At 48.6% G+C, this 16,105-nt stretch overlaps 1 protein-coding gene across 4 annotated transcripts in view; it reads left to right on the top strand.

Moving 5' to 3' along the window:
* Positions 1-16,105, top strand: part of LOC143277468 (rho guanine nucleotide exchange factor 11-like) — a 266,699-nt gene that overhangs the window by 64,404 nt on the left and 186,190 nt on the right. The window lies entirely within an intron of this gene.

Genomic DNA, 16,105 nt, shown 5'->3' on the forward strand with positions numbered 1-16,105 from the left:
ATTCTTGGCATCGGAACTGGGTTCGAGTTTTTGAAGTGTCGGCTCTTTCTCTAGCTGCTTGACTGAGCGCCTCCCATCCCCCACCCCCTCCTACCCCCTCCATCCATCCCCCACTCCATCCACTTCCCCAAATCCAACCCAAATCCGACCCCCAGTAAACCCACCCCTCCCCCACTTTCACACTCACACACCACCACCACTACACTGCCACCACCGCTGCCACCGCCACCACCCTCACCTCCAGTTAGTCATTTTGTCGTCTTCTTTTTTTTCTTTTTTTTTTCCATTTCTCTCTCGGTCTTCTTCTTTTCTTTTCTTTTTCTTTTTTTTTTTCCATTTCTCTCTCGGTCTGTATCATTCTTGCTCTATCTCTTTCTCTCTCCTCTCTCTCTGTCTCACTCTACCTCTGTATGTCTGTCTCTCTATCTCTGTCTGACTCTTTGTCTGTCTCCGTGTCTCTCTCTTGTCTCTGTCTCCCTATCTGTCATGCTGTCTGTTTCTTTGTGTCTCTGCCTCTGTCTAACTATCTCTCATTCTGTCTGCCTTTCTCTATCTCTGTCTCACAATCTCTCATTCTGTCTGCTTCTCTCTGTCTCTGTCTCGCTATCTCTCATTCTGTCTCTGTGTATCTTCTCTGTCTCACTCTCATTCTGCCTGCCTGTCTCTGTCTCACTGTCTCCTATTCTGTCTGTCTCCCTCTGTCTGTATCACTATCTCCCGTTCTGTCTGTCTGTCTCTGTCTCACTATTTCTCATTCTCTGTGTGTCTCTTTCTGTCTCTGTCTCACTATTTCGCAATCAATCTCTCTGTTTCTGTTTTACTATCTCTCATTCTCTCTGCCTCTGTCTCATTATTTCTCATTCTCTCTGTCTCTTCGTGTCTCTCTCTGTCTCTGACCCCCCCCCCCCATCCACACCCTTCTTCTGTGTGTTCTTGTGAGCTGGATAACATTGTAACAATGTATTTGGTGTCATATACTGTACCATGTCAAACTGATGCAAACTAGGCCTATTGGTTTGCTCTGCTTGGCCAAATTTCGCGCGGCTAACAGTGAAAAGATGGGCCCACCGCTCTCAGCCAATCAAACGCCTCTAAAAACTATAAGCGCTTAATCATTCCTTTGGCCAAGGCTCTCCACGCCATCTTGTCAGGTTTACGCTCTGTCTCGTCTTACGCTTTTTTCGGCTGTTCAGCGTATCCTTTTGGCCTTATTTTGTTGCATGCGGCTTGTGTTTATTGTATTCTTACATTCTGTGTACTCGATTCGACTCGGCACCCTCGATTCGTTCGATTTTTTCTGCCTCTAAGTCGATCCTGTCTTTCCTTTCTCTGTTGGGGGTCGGATTTTCGCTGGGTGCCTAAGCGCGGGTTCCATGCCTCGTGTGCCATACCACGAAGGCAGGGAATCATGATGCTGGGATTGAGACTCGGTAAGAGACTCTCCCAGGCCCGGAGCTCATGATTCCGGGGCAAGGGACAGACCAAATGGGAGGGCCGGGAACTGGATCCCCTTGTCCCTCCACACGAACCTCAGGTACCGACGGGATGCCGAATGGATGAGTATATGAAAATAAGCATCTTCCAGATCGATAGAGGTAGGCCAATCACCTTTAATCGCAGTGTTGTGGTCTCTGGGCACTTTTTGTATCGCCCACACACAGGTCGGTGAGCAGACGGCTGGTTGTACCACAGTTGCCAGACCCCCAGCTCTCTTAACACACATAAATGCACGCACGCACGCATGCACTCAGACACACCTGCACACAGACGCGTGCACACACACACACACACACACACCTTCATAACATTTAGGTTACATTGTGGTTTTCATGACAAATGTGATTCAGATTGTGATTCGCACACGCCCTTACACCCACTCATGCCCTCCCTTCCTCTACCCAGGCCCCTTCCACCCCCACCCCCTTTCACACACACACACACACACACACACACACACACACACGCCTGTTCGCACACACCAGAAGAAGTTGGCGGAAATAAGCCCCCACCCGCCACCCCTCTTTGTTTTGGGGGTGGTTGTGTTTTTGTTTTTTTCAAGCAAACGCAAGTCCTGGTTTTTAGCCATCTTGACATTTGTTATCGATAGAACAATGGTGTTTGAAAGAGCGCAGGGAACAGCGGTGGTAGATCAACGCTCAGATCTCTGTGCCTGTCTCTCTCTCCCTCTCTTTCCACCCTTCCTCCCTCCCCTTCCCTCTCTCCCTCACCTCTCTCTCTCTCTCTCCACCCCTCTTCTCTCACTCAGTGTGTTACTGTGTCACTCTGAATCTCTTCCAGTGTTCTTTGCCCTCTCTGGGTCCCTGTCTCTGTCTCTTACTCCCACTTCCCCCTGACTAATACCCCTTCCGACTCTCACTTCGTGTGCCTGTCTCTCCACTACATCCACTGCCTTGCATCTTTCTCTCTCTCTCCCTCCCCCCCCCCCTCCACACACACACGCCTCCTCCGCAACCCCATTCTCTCTCTCCCTCTCCGTTTTCTGTCAAAATGTCTTTGTCAAAAGAATGAATTTGGTTTCATTTAGTCATTTTGTTTCCCATGTTCTGCTGCTGAAGTAATGCTCTACCGTAATTGTACAGAGTTACTGTGAGCGTGTGCTTTTGTGTGTGTGCGCGCGTGCGTATTTTCCTACCTGTCCGTTCGTGTGTTTGCTCACGTGCGCGTGCAATCGTGTTTGGGCCTCTCTTGTCCTGGAAAAGAGGTATGGACAGTGTCAGCAGGTGACAGAGACGTGCAGTCCTGGAGGAAAAAAAGGTAAAAAGGGGGGGGTGGGGGGTTGGGGGGGGGGCAGCATTGAAGGATGACATGACCGATAGGTTCAGACCGCCACTAACGTGTGACGTCACCTGCCTGTTTGATGTCACACCGCTCCCTTTCTGTAACGCACGTGACCTACGTGAGGGGTCCCCAAAGTGGGGAGATGTCCTCTCTGTCCACTGGAATGGATTTGCGTGAGGTTGACCCCATACATAACAAAGTTCTCAGGGGCTGACACGTTTTCTGTTTGTGTTTTCAAACACAAGTCCCGATTTAGGGGTTGTGAATTCCTTGATACTGAGTTTGTTGTGTGTCGGGGTCCCCATGGGTCAGAAGACAGGAGGAGGAAACGGAGAAATAATAGACAGCAGCCCAGTTTCAGTTTCAGTTTCAGTAGCTCAAGGAGGCGTCACTGCGTTCGGACAAATCCATATACGCTACACCACATCTGCCAAGCAGAAACAAGCAGCCCAGACAGGCACAAGTGTGTTAACGTGGCCTTGCCGTCCGGTGTTCAGTTTGTTTGCGTTGATGTCTCAGAGGGGGGAGGTTGCAGGATGGACAAGACGCTCATCTGCCAGTACAGCGTCCGTCAGGGTGTAGGTTCGACTCCCGCTCTCGCCCTTTCTCCCAGGTGTGACCAGAAAACCAACACATCGTCCAGTCATTCGGATGAGACGATAAACTGAAGTCCCGTGTTGGTCAGGCATCTGCTTGGCAGATGTGGTGTAGCGTATATGGATTTGACCGAACTCAGTGACGCCTCCTTGAGCTACTGATACCCCACTGAAGTCCCATGTGCAGCACGCATGTAGGGCACTGAAAAACAACAACAAAAGAACCAGTGGCAAGAAAAGCGTTGCCCTCGAGCAAAATTCTTAAGAAAAAAAAAACCCCACTCTGATTGGTACACCAATATATACACATTTTACGTAAGACCTGACAAACGCGATTGGTTATGCTGGTGTCTTGCATCTGCCTAGCAGATGTGGTGTAGCTTATATGGATTTGCCCGAACTCAGTGACGCCTTCTTGAGAAACCTAAAGTGAAACGGGACACGCGCGGTCATTTGGTAAATGTGCATTGATCAATGGTCATAATGCTTGAACATGACCAGACAACGAAAATGCGTGGCCTGACAGTATGATCTGTCGCAGTCTCTGGACCTTGCAATTGGAATGAACTTCCTCTTTCGCTTCGTCAGGTCTCCCGTACTCACCTCTTTCAAGTCTGGCCTAAAACACCCACCTCTTCCCAAGATAGCCTCCCTGCCCTGCCTTTTCCTTGTCTTCAGTTTGTCCAGTTTTAATGTTTTGCATACGTGTGAATGACTGGTGCGAGAGCGCTTTGATTTGTATCTGCACAAGACTTTCGGCGCTATATAAATATTATCATCATCATCATCATCCCTGCGCACATCGAGGGGACCACTCAAGTTACCACACGATACCATACAGTGTATCATGGGTGTGGATAATTGTACACCCTTTTCACAAAAAAACCCCATTGAATTCTACGATGCTAGATGACTCCTTCCATATTTATTTTCCGGTCTTTCTCCGTTTCCACAAAGAAAACGATTCTGTTTCATCTTGGCAAGTGGTAATGCAGATTTTTTTTTTTTTAAGAAAAATTTTATATATATATATAAGTGTGTGTGTGTGTGTGTGTGTGTGTGTGTGTGTAATTTTAACAAGAAACCCGTCTTTGTAGAAGCTGGCTAGTTGTCTTGTGTGTGGGCCAGTCAACAGTCAGCTCGTGCCAGCAGCTCGACACGTGATGGCACGTGCAAGACGCGCGCAAACACGCGCCGTACCTCGACAGAGAGGGAGAGAGAAGGGGGGGTGAGGGGGAGGCGAAGCGTAACGCTGTCGGGATCAGATGCTATCTTTCTTTTATAGTGTGGGCCTTCACTTACCTATCTTTCTGTACGTAGTACTCTCTCGTTCCAAACACACACGAATACACACACTGCCAACACTTATCCACCACCACTTCCCCCCATGGCCCTGCCCCCTCCCACATATGATATATATATATATATATATATATATATATATATATATATATATGATTATATTTACATGTACGCGCAGCACACACGTGCGCTTACGCACACACACAACACACATGCGTGTGCACACGTACACACACACACACACATTCGCGTGTGCAAACGTACTCACACACACACACACACACACACACACACACACACACACACACACACTACCCCTCCTGTCTTCCACCTTGTTCCCACTCTCTGCCAGGGTCCCAACCACCACAACCTCCACATCCACCCCCTTCCGTTATTTTCGTCTCGGCAGAAAAAGAAAGAAGTCCTTGATTAAAAAAAAAAAAAGAAAAAAAAAAGGCTGATAACAGATTTTGGGAAGTATTTTGGAGACTACTAGGGCGTTGGATGTGCTTTGATGTGTGGTGTGTGTGTAGATGGTTGCAGGTGTATGCTTCCGCGCTCGCGCGCATGTTTTATATATATATATATAGAGAGAGAGAGAGAGAGAGAGAGAGAGAGAGATGTATGTATGTATGTTGGTATGTGAGTCGAGTGTTTATAGGTATGCGAGCGTGTATGCATGCGTGACGTGTGTTTGTTTATGTTGGTGGTTGGGTGTATTTATGTATGTATACACACGTGCGTGCGTGCGTGCGTGCTTGTTTGTTTGTTTTTCTCTCTCTCCCCCTCCCTCCAGCCCCCATATATGTATATATGTGTGTGTGCGTTTATATATATATATATATGTGTGTGTGTGTGTGTGTGTGTGTAACAACAGCAGTGCAGAACAGCTGTGATAATGAGATAATGATAATAGTTGTGATGTTGTAATAATGGAGATTCGTACTTCCACGGAACCATGCCACTTCTTTTTTTCTTTTTTTTGGGGGGGGGGAGGGGGGGGGGGGGGCGTTGTTTTGTTGTTGGTTTTTGATGGGCTGTATTCATCTTTTTTTTTTTTTTTCTTTTGTGTGTGTGTGTGTGTGTGTGTGTGTTCTCTGCTAACCGCATCGGGGTCAGACACCGCAGACCAGAGGGCAGTTTGCGGCGCTTTCGTGGCTGTCGCGGGGCAGTGTGACAGACCAGTGCAGAGCACCTGTCTGATAATCGTGTCAAAGGGGATTCAGCGTTCGCCGCGGTCAGGCAGCCCTCTGAAGCTTTCCCCTGTTTGATCGCTACACACACTGCTGTACACTGCTACTGCAGGAGTCACACATGGACTGCCGCTTTCAGTACCGTTTTTACTTGTCTTTCGGCTCTGACTAGTTCTTCGTGTGCTGTTGCCTGAAGATGGTTCGTACTGATGCTCTGGCTGACGGCAGAAACGTACTGCTTCAGAGTAAACCAGGGGTAGGGGCAAGGGTGGCACAGGCTCGAATCAATCTGCAGATGCTGTGTCCCCATGTTTTTTTCTCAGTGGTATTAGTCGCACTCCGTTCATTCCGAGTTCCCTCCATTCAAATCGTACCAGGTTTCCACTGCTGCCTCAGTGTGTCCCACTTCTTCATCTCCGCTCCAGCCATCGCGCCCCCCCCCCCCACCCCACCCCCCTCCACCCACGTTCCCGCCCCCCCTCCTGCCCCCCCCCCTCCCCCCGATCCCACGTTCTTCCAATACCCTCTTCCCCTTCCCCTCGCCTTCCCACTCCCACTAGACTTCATGAAAGTCTCAGAAGACTTAGAACGTTACCTGAAAGGGTCGCTAAACATCATAGCGTAGGATTTTTTTTAATTTTTTATTATTTTTTTTTTTTTTTTTTAAACAGTGGATGTGAAGTTTACTGATTTTTCAAGTTAGTTGGGGTATGTAAGTACTTGAAATACAGCTTTCTAATTTGGACTTTTTCGCGTTTTGATTTTGACAGTGTGTGTGTGTGTGTGTGCATACGCGCGCATGCCGTTTCTGCGGAGATTTAAGTTCAGACAACGTTTGGGACGTGTGTTCAGTACATCAGAGAATGCTTTGGAAGCAGAGCTCCTCTCTCGCTTCATGTTCGCATGATAAGAGATTGAGAGGGACAGAGAGACACGGACCCCCTCCCATCCTGAGACATCTTGAACGCCCCACGTGGATTCATCAGACAGACCTTGCTGCCACTTTCGTTGGGTCAACCTGTCCCCGAGGAGGGGCGGAAGGGGGTGTAGGTGAAAGTTGAGGGTCATAGTAACTGACTGAACTTGTATTGAGTCGGCAGACACCAAGCCCGGAACACAGCACAGCAGGCAGCACACGGCACACGGAGGGAGGGGAAAGGGGAGTGTCATGTCGGACAAGTGCACGTGCAGCTAACCAGCTAGCTACCGAGCTCTGAGCCAGCATTTTCAACGAGAACACAGCCAACACACTCCCTGTGCAGGTTGTACCACACCACAGACACAGACAGACAGACAGACACACACACACACACACACACACACACACACACACCACTGAGATGTGTTTCTCTCTCTGTCTCTCTCTCTCTGTCTTTCTCTCTCTCTCTCTCTCACACACACACACACACACACACACACACACACACACACACACCACTGATATGTGTTTCTCTCTCTGTCTCTCTGTCTCTGTCTCTCTCTCTCTCTCTCTCTCTCACACACACACACACACACACACACACACACACACACACACACACACACACACACACAGATGGTGAGAATCCCTTGCTGCAACGCACAGCAGGCAGAAAGCTACAACCAGGTGATTAACACACCTTGCTGCACACACAGGTAGTTGTGGAGTGAGGAAGGCGTGCTTTGTGGCAGCACGGATATGGGGGTAGATATATGGGGGTAGGTAGGTGGGAACAGATAAAGTCAGTATAGCGGGGTAGAGAGGTGAGGTAATGTGGGTTGGTATATACGGAGTGTTCAGTTCAGTTCAGTTCAGTTCCTCAAGGACGCGTTACAGTGTTCGGGCAAATCCATATATATATATATATATATATATATATATGCTATACTCCACATTTGCTCAGCAGATACCTGATCAGCAGTGCAATCAAGCGCGCTTGGAGGGGGAGGGGGGAAAGGGGGGGGGGATGTCTGGTATATTGGGGTGGATAGGTGAGACAATGTATGTAGGTGTATGGGGTGTTAGATATATTGGGGTGGATAGGTGAGGTAATGTAGGTAGGTGTATGGGGTGTTAGATATATTGGGGTGAATAGGATGGTAATGTAGGTAGGTGTATGGGGTGTTAGATATATTGGGGTGGATAGGTGAGGTAATGTAGGTAGGTGTATGGGGTGTTAGATATATTGGGGTGGATAGGTGAGGTAATGTAGGTAGGTGTATGGGGTGTTAGATATATTGGGGTGGATAGGTGAGGAAATGTAGGTAGGTGTATGGGGTGTTAGATATATTGGGGTGGATAGGTGAGGTAATGTAGGTAGGTGTATGGGGTGTTAGATATATTGGGGTGGATAGGTGAGGTAATGTAGGTAGGTGTATGGGGTGTTAGATATATTGGGGTGGATAGGTGAGGTAATGTAGGTAGGTGTATGGGGTGTTAGATATATTGGGGTGGATAGGTGAGGTAATGTAGGTAGGTGTATGGGGTGATAGAGTATATTGGGGTGGTAGGTGAGACAATGTATGTAGGTGTATGGGGTAGTTAGATATATTGGGGTGTTAGATATATTGGGGTGGATAGGTGACGTAGTGTAGGTAGGTGTATGGGGTGTTAGATATATTGGGGTGGATAGGTGACGTAGTGTAGGTAGGTGTATGGGGTGTTAGATATATTGGGGTGGATAGGTGACGTAGTGTAGGTAGGTGTATGGGGTGTTAGATATATTGGGGTGGATAGGTGAGGTAATGTAGGTAGGTGTATGAGGTGTTATATATATTGGGGTGGATAGGTGAGGTAATGTATGTAGGTGTATGGGGTGTTAGATATATTGGGGTGGATAGGTGAGGTAATGTAGGTAGGTGTATGGGGTGTTAGATATATTGGGGTGGATAGGTGAGGTAATGTAGGTAGGTGTATGGGGTGTTAGATATATTGGGGTGGATAGGTGAGGTAATGTAGGTAGGTGTATGGGGTGTTAGATATGTTGGGGTGGATATGTGGGGTTTATGGGGTGGATAGGTAGGAAAAGAAGGTATGATAGGGAGGTAAAGATATGTATATTGGGGTTGGAAGGTAGGTAACGTTAGGTATATTGGGGTGGGAAGATAGGTAAAGATGTGTATATTGGGGTGGATAGGAAGGAAAGGAAGGTATGATAGGGAGATAAAGATAGGTATGTTGGGGTGGGAAAGTAGGCAAAGATAGGTATGTTGGGGAAGGAAGGTAGGAAAAGATGGGTAAATTGGGGGGGGGGGTGGGGGGGGGATAGGTGGGGAAAAAGAGGTGGTGAAAAAATACACACAGCTGTGTGCCAAACGGCCTCCCCCTCACTGTGCCAACACACACACACACACACACCTTCATGACATCCATCTCATCAAGAAACAGACAGCTCAGCCAACGAGTCATGGTGCTGATGTGTGTGTGTGTGTGTTCGCGTGCGCGCGCGCGCCACGGGAAGGAAGGGGCTTGGGTTTTTTTGTTTGTTTGTTTTTTGTTGTTTTTAACGTGTGGGTTTGTTGTGGTGGTTTTAGTGCCGATTCGAAGGAAGGAAGGATTGTGGGTGTGTGTGCGTGCGTGTGTGTGTGTGTGCGCGCGCCTGTGTGTGTATTTAACTTGCAGGTCGTCGTCTTCTTCTTTTTTTTCTTTTTCTTTTTTTCTTTCAAGAAATCAAAGGAAACTGTATCAGGAACTTGGGATTGCGGTTGGCGTTGGTTTTAGCTGGAGCGGTGCCATAGTTGATAGAGTGCTTTTTTCAAACACCCCGTCCTCTCCCCTCGCCACCACGCCCACCCCTCACCCCCACTTTCCCCTCCACACCCCCTACCCAAACCTTGAAAATGAAGAAAATTGGAACAGGCCTCGTGGGCATTGGATTCCTTTTGGTATGGCGTTGATACTGGCTGGATGGAGCGTGATGGTGGGGCACTGTGGCTGTAGCGATAGACTGGCAGGCGAAGGTTCTGGGTTTGATACTCTTTTTGATTGTTGATCGGTGCTTCACTCTGTATGTGTGTGTCTGTGTGTTTGTGTGTGTGTTTGTGTGTCTGTGTATGTGGAGAGAGAGAGAGAGAGAGACCAACCGACCGACCGACGTACCGACCGACGGACCTTATTGGCACCGAAATATCCGATGTGGATTCATTCATTAAACAAAGCCATTACCCCCACGGTTTTATGCCAGCCTGTTCTGAGGAGGGGGGTGGGTGGGTAGAGGTAAGGGTTCAGGTACGAACACGTCCCCGTCTTCAGTCAGCAGGGATGAAGCCCAGCATCACATCTCTCGCTTGGAAGGATGGGCATTGGGGGGTCAGGGTGTGTGTGTGGGGGGGGGATGAGAGAGAGAAGAGGGGGAGGGGTGGGGGTTCAGATCTGAGAAAGCGGTGAGAGAGCTCAGCTACCTTACAGGCAGCAAAAGTATTCGATGTGGATTGATTAAACAAAAGCCCATTACCCCTGCAGGTTAATGCCAACCTGTTTTGGGAGAGGGGTTGGGGGTGGTGGAGGGGGGGGGGACTGTGTGTCCCTGTTTAATCAGTGAGGTGAGTGGGGGGTGGGGAAGGAGGGGGGGAGGCGGAGAGTAATCGTCACTTCGCACACACCAGCAGACAGGTTGATGGAGTCTACGGCGCGCGCGTACACACACACACACACACACACACACACACACACACACACACACACACGGTTCCCGCTGCATACTTTTCCTCAATTTTCCTTTCACAGTCCCACCCCCTTCTCTGTCATTTTCTTTCTGTTTCGAGGCAGTCAGGCGTGAAAATAGCGAGGAGAAAATAAATCAAGAGTTTTTGTGCACGCTGGTTCGTGTCATAATAAAAGATGTAGGCCAGTGTGTCATGCAGCAGTCCGTTGACAGGTCGGGGGACGGAGGGAGAAGGAGGGAGACAAGGGTGGTGGTGGTGGAAGCAAATTGGGAGGGGGAGGGGTGGGTGGGGGTGGAGGTGTGGGTTAGTTAGCCAGGACGTCAATGTGAGAGCTCAGGTGAGTCAAGACAGCACGTGACAAATGATAAAGATCTTCCTTTGGGGCTGACACCACCACCCAGTTCAGGACAAAACAATGCTGACAGGTGTGTGTGTGTGTGTGTAAGAGAGAGAGAGAGTAGGAAGGGGAGAGAAAGCGACGATGACAGACCGACATTTGGTGTTCGTGTGTGCAAGCAAGCATGTGCGTGTGAGAATGTGTGTGTGCGCGCGCGTGCACTCGAGAGACAGACAAACAGGCAGATGGACATGTCTGTTGTGAAGGCTTTATTTGACTTTTTATTTTTTATTTCATTTTTATTTTATTTTGAAGAACGCGCAAGTCTAGGAGGGACGAACCCCGCGGGGTGACACGGAGTGCAGTGTATAATTTATATTATGCATTGCCCGGCTGTGTGCACCAAGCTCTGTGCATGCATACCTTGTTCGTCGTGCCCCTTTCCTCCCCATATTTCGGGTCTCTTTTTTTTTTCTTTCTCTCTCTCTCTCTGGCACCTCAGTGGGCCCTGGCTGTGGGCATTGTGTGTGCCTGTTTTCTCTGCCCGACTCCGCCACTCGGTCCCTTTGTCGCTTGTCAGTAAGGTAGCCCGAGTCTTTGGGGGTTTGAAAAGGATTAAGAAGGCGAAGGCGGAGGCTGTAGACATCAAGAAAGAAAGGCGTCACGTATTCACGACTCCTCGTCTTTCAAAAATGTTATATAGGAGGAGAGAAAAATGGTAAGAGTAGAATTCCATAGAGTCATGGGAACAATCCCTCTTCCTCTTTCTCGTTTTGTGTGTGTGTGTGTGTGTGTGTGTTGGTTTCTTCCTTACCAATCCCGGCTATGACTGGATTTTTGTGTTGTGGCTTGGCGGTGTTTGTCGTTTCGTATGAACGTGTTCTTTGTGCGTGCGCGCGCGTGTGCACACGCTGACGCACACTCACACATTAGAGAGAGAGACGCTTTACTGTTACTGGCCATGAGGTCCTTATGACATGGGTGAATGCGTCAGTATACTTTCATTGTATATGTAGCCGTGTCCCGAGTGGTTCTAATAGGGGGTACGGCACAAAAGACTTAACTAAATATGATTAATTGAAGGATAGATGAGATCCCACGCACAGGCCAGGGACATATAGAGGCCAGTCACAAATGGGTTTTTCTATTGTTTTATTTACAATATTCTAAAAGAAGAAGACTAAGAAGAAGAAGAAGAGAACTAGTCTAAGAGAAGACAATGAGAAGAAGACAATGCTAAGAGAAGAGAATAGAAGAGAAGACAGTGCAGCGATACGTAGCGAAGTGTCACTGTGGAACAGAAACACAAGTTTGCTCTCAGCCAATGACGTATCGCGACGCGACACTGGTCAAGCAGTCAGCAGGTGGTCTGGCCAGGACAAAATGATGTAACCAGAGTGACGTCACATTTTCTGTGCAAGGGTTAGGAGAGATAACGTCGTCTGCTCTGGCTTGTGCGTGAATAGTGTTGGAGCAAGCATAGCACGCTTGGTCACACCTCCCCCCATCTTTTGAAAACCATCGTCCGCGATGGTTAATTAAAAGTAATTCTTGTGTGCAGACTTAGCTGAGCATCAAACAAGAATTATTGGGCAGGTAAGGGAGTTAATTTAGCTGATAACTGATAGCTAAGTGAATGTGAAATGACTGCAACATTCTTAGGAACAATACCCTACTTCTATATTCAAAGTGGCTTTAGCCAGGTTAAGTTAAGAGTTTGGACTTAGTCGAATGCATCCTAACTTAACTTTGAAGAGTTTGATATAGAGAAGGGGTCCCAATCTGGTAAAATACATTATGAAGTTTGAAAGCATTCATTTGTGTGCCTATCAATCTATCTCATCACTGTCAGACACGCATGTAAACAAGCATAGATGTATAATAGCATAGAAGACATACTTTGCATTGCTAAGACCTTGTGACAAGCTAGATCACAGGTTAAATTAAGCAAGAAGAGAAATAAAAACATAAAACATGAATTATGGAAAAATATTTGAAATGAAAACAAAATTACAGCATGAACAGGAATGATAGTTAATAACATATTAGCACTGTTTCCACTTAGCAAGAATAAAAAAAATAAACAAACAACATGAGTATTGGCATGATTGTTCTGGCTGTTAAATATTTTTTTATCATCACCAGTCTTTGCAAAATATTCATCATCAGTCTCCTCACACAGTCAGTGGTGCCCTGGATGCCAATCGTGTGGAGCGCCTTGGTGCAGGATCTGGTGGTAGTGGAGGTGGCTCTGGTGCAGCTTGCCAGGTTGGTGTCCTGGGTCTTGGTATGGGCCTGTCCAGACACACACCACTGTCACTATCGGTATCAGTGTCAGAGTGTGACACCTTGCTGTCCTGGTGGTGCAGTGGGACCGGGCGAGTCGGCGTGACAGCAGGTTGTTGTTGTTGGTCGTGCCTCTGCTGCATGGGGCTGACTACAGGTGGGGACACCTGTAGGACCACAGCGTCAGGTGTGGTGCTGTGGCGCCTCCGTCTGCGTCTGCGGCGTCTCTGGTTTGGAGCTGGAGATGGCGTTGGTCCAGGTTGCTCAGTGTGTGTAGGAGCGACACACTGGTTGTGGGCTGGAACTGGAGGCTGGTGGTCAGCATTCTGTTGCCTGGCCTTGTAGCGTCGCTTGTGGCGACACTGGTGCTCTGTGTGGCCAGACCTCTCACACCAGACACAGTGTGGAGGGTGTGGGGTACGGTGAGCAGCACAGTGTTGAGGATGTGGGCGGTGTGCTGGCTTGGGGGACTGCAGCTGACGTCGCAGGCTGGTGTTTTCAGCTGCGAGTGTGGCCAGCTGAGACTGTAGGCGGACAACAGTGGTGTTGTCTACGCCGGGGCAGGTGTTGTAGGTGTGGCTGTCCTCCCGCAGCCATCGCAGGGCCTCCTTCTTTGCTGCCTCGAAGGTGGTGTCAGGGTGGTCGCGGATGAAGCGCCTGACATCGCGCCTGAGTGCAGCTGGCTGAAGGCCTCTGGCGAAGGCGTCGCGGAGGATGGCTGGTGGCACCTGCATCACCCCATCTTCGGCCTTGTTGACCTTGGTCCATAGGTGCCGAAGATGGGATGCGTAGTCGATCACCGTCTCCTTGGGCTGCTGCTGTCTGTTGAAGAACGCAGTGGCAAGGTCGGTGGCATCTCGCTGCTCTCCCCAGTTCTCCTCAATGATGTGAAGGATCTTGGCTGGGGTGTCCACTTCGGTCGCTGGCAGCCTGACGATCTGCTGGCGAGCTCTGCCGGCAAGGGCTGAGATCAGCCAGAGAGAGGCTGTCGCATCATCCAGGGTCTGTAGCTGGAGTATCAGTCTGGCCTCACTGATGAAGTCGTCGACCTCACTGCTGCCTTCCTCACCGGATAGCGTCGGGAGTTTTGGCAGGAAGTCAGTTGAAGCCATCTTGATGTGGGCGACGTTTCTTGTTGTGGACTTGACGTACCTGCTGCACTGTCTTCTCTCTTCTCCTATGTCTAACTATCCCTATGTGACTGTTAGTACAACCTCTTGTCCCTGTACGATCCTAGCTCACAGTGCCAAGTATGTGATAGAGATTAGCTTGGCTAGGAGCTGTGATTTATTATTAGAGATATTTAGAGACTTTGCACATCCTATACTCACAGCGCCAAGTTGTAATAAGGTACACTTGGTGGTAAAGGGCTGTGGTTTAGGGATGGATTGAATTTGGTTAAAATTGAAACCTTAAAGGGAATAATTGGACTATTTTATAATGGATCTTTATCCTGTCGGCGACGCCACTTTTGTAGCCGTGTCCCGAGTGGTTCTAATAGGGGGTACGGCACAAAAGACTTAACTAAATATGATTAATTGAAGGATAGATGAGATCCCACGCACAGGCCAGGGACATATAGAGGCCAGTCACAAATGGGTTTTTCTATTGTTTTATTTACAATATTCTAAAAGAAGAAGACTAAGAAGAAGAAGAAGAGAACTAGTCTAAGAGAAGACAATGAGAAGAAGACAATGCTAAGAGAAGAGAATAGAAGAGAAGACAGTGCAGCGATACGTAGCGAAGTGTCACTGTGGAACAGAAACACAAGTTTGCTCTCAGCCAATGACGTATCGCGACGCGACACTGGTCAAGCAGTCAGCAGGTGGTCTGGCCAGGACAAAATGATGTAACCAGAGTGACGTCACATTTTCTGTGCAAGGGTTAGGAGAGATAACGTCGTCTGCTCTGGCTTGTGCGTGAATAGTGTTGGAGCAAGCATAGCACGCTTGGTCACATATAACAAACCATTACAATAAACGAATGAAAATGCTGAAAGCAAATTGATGAAACAAAACGAAGTTTTTTCTTAGAAAAAAAAAAAGAGAAAAAAAGGGTACCAACCATTAGGCCACACCACAGACATGATAACTCCGTTCATTCATGTATCAATGTACCATGCAACATATTCCAACATTGCCACACGAGAGAGAGAGAGAGGGAGAGAGCGGGATGGGGGGTAGGGTTGGGGAGGGATAAATGTAATCTCCAGCCCCGGAGCATTGATTACAGACGAGGAATGAAGGCCCCAGGCCCGGGGACGGCCGGCCACCTGGCTACCCTGCTGTGTTCAGCCAGCCCCTTTGTGGCTTTGGTGGGCACTGGCTCCTTCCGTTTACAGTCCTCTGACATGTACATCGTGTGTCGGTGTGTGGTGGGGGGTGGGGTGGGGGTGGGGGGGTTATGCGTGTGTGTGTCGGTGTGTGTGTGTGTGGTGTCGGTGAGGGGGAAAAGGTTTACGGTTCAGTGCTCTGCACCATTTCGGCCGCTGCAGTGCAAGACACAGGAAAGGTCAACTTCCAAGAGAGAGATTAAAAAAAGAAGAAAAAAAGCGATCGGTATAAATTTTGATGATGTGTTATGGAGAGGCATCGGACAGAGTGGCAGTGGCAGACCAATCTAGATATGGGCCCTTTCAGTGTCATAATTATCATCATATCATATCAAAGGGCGAGAGTCGGGAATCGAACCCCGGTCCTCACGGACACTGTATTGGCAGATAAGCATTTCAACCGATCTGCCACCACCTAGCTCTGTGGGCAGGCAGCAGTAGGGAGCAGGGGAGGGGGGGGATATGGTGTGTGGACCACAGTGTTGAACGATGGAGTGCTGGTTCTTTGATTGGACTCTGCTGCTTCTGTCATCACCCGACCTTTTACTTCCGTGCACTGTACTGTTTTACACCCCTCTCTGTGTGTGTTCTTTCTTTAATTTAACGTCTTTTCACT

This window comes from Babylonia areolata, chromosome 34 (genome assembly GCF_041734735.1).
Source record: "Babylonia areolata isolate BAREFJ2019XMU chromosome 34, ASM4173473v1, whole genome shotgun sequence".
NCBI classification, from domain to species: Eukaryota; Metazoa; Mollusca; class Gastropoda; order Neogastropoda; family Buccinidae; genus Babylonia; species Babylonia areolata.